Below are 1,449 nucleotides of genomic sequence, written 5' to 3'. Positions count from 1 at the left end.
GAATTGAATCCATTAAAACTTGAGGTATTTATTTTTATTGGTAAATAGAACAGCAATTCATGTTTCATCGAAAGTGTCTGATGGCAACTTAATTATAATAAATTTTATCTCAAGTTGGGAAATCGAAGTTTATGCTGTACATGTATGGAATCATCTTAATGAGAATGGATCATATATCATTCTGCATAAGTGAGTGGAAGCCTTTCAGGTCACGACGAAGAGTTGTCATTTTTCGGGTAATAATTATGATTTACGACTTGATGATTATTCATTTCAGCCGTAAATATCTTTTGATATACAAGGGAGAAATTATTCAGCAAGACTCTAGTGCGCGACAGATTTTTTCAAAAGTCATACGCAATTTTCATAAAATTTATGACTCGTTCCGGATGCAACCTATTGACAACATCTGAGGTCAACTGTTGTTATAAAAAAAAAAACTTTCATCGGAGAATCTTTCAATTCAAAATCGAATGGTCATGTTCCGTAATCATTCGAAATGCTTTAGTCAATGTAGCAGTGAAAGGTTTTCAAGTGTCCAATGAATATTTATGATTCTGTCAATATTTTTTTTATTTCCACTAACAACGTCTGATTTTATAATCTCGCTGTCATCCATCACAACAAATTTAAATTTTTCTCAATGCGGAAATCAAAATTTCGAAACACCTGTTCTCTCAAGCCGATATAATCAAAAGAAATAACTGCCCAATGATTAATTAAATTCAAATTTTTAATCAGTTTAATTTGAAGTTTCCTTCATTTTTTTTCCTGAAGTCGGAGAACTTTTTTTCTCAGCCGATGTTGAAGTGGTAATTTTCTGAACAAATGATGATTTCATGGAAAATTCACTTGAAATTCCGAGCGCAATTTCGGAAGAAATGACGGAGTTCTGTCTGTCAGTCAAGTGCTGTTATCGATGATCTATTATTTCGAGCGAAAATTGACACAGACAGGGTCAGTTGCCAATTACTCCATCTGATATCTATTTGCATCATGAAATATCCACCGGCTTCCACAAACTCTTGATTCTAACCGCCTATAGTACCCCACAAAATCACGATATATTCTGCAACAAGTGACACACACAAATTAAACCGCCCTACTAAAATCTTAACTAACTAAAAATATTTATTTGTTTTTCTCATAAAGCGATGATAAAAAAACAAGTGGATTTGAATTATCCGGAAAATTCTGATATCTAAATAATAATTTGTCACCGTTTCTCTCTCGCCCCCCATTTCTCTTCTATCTCAAAGTTTCCAGGATTTTAATCAACAAATTCTTACCAACACAACTTATCCCCCGAGTAAACGCAGATGGGTGACACAAAGTTTTGTTATTTCTCGTTTCAACCAAAAACATTGAAAACTTTCGTCCGCACTTTATCAAATGCCGAGGCCCTCACGAGTTTTCCTCACCTCCAACTCGTATTCCACTTGTTTTTTC

General features: G+C 34.0%; 1 protein-coding gene across 2 annotated transcripts in view; it reads left to right on the top strand.

The window, feature by feature from the left end:
- Nucleotides 1-1,449, top strand: part of LOC105269712 (semaphorin-1A) — a 163,122-nt gene that overhangs the window by 54,997 nt on the left and 106,676 nt on the right. The gene's annotated exons all lie outside the window — the stretch shown is intronic.

The sequence above is a fragment of the Fopius arisanus genome, unplaced genomic scaffold (genome assembly GCF_000806365.1).
Source record: "Fopius arisanus strain USDA-PBARC FA_bdor unplaced genomic scaffold, ASM80636v1 scaffold00074, whole genome shotgun sequence".
Taxonomy (NCBI): Eukaryota; Metazoa; Arthropoda; class Insecta; order Hymenoptera; family Braconidae; genus Fopius; species Fopius arisanus.
Note: the sequence above shows the minus strand (reverse complement) of the source record. Positions and strands in the feature narration are given on the sequence as shown.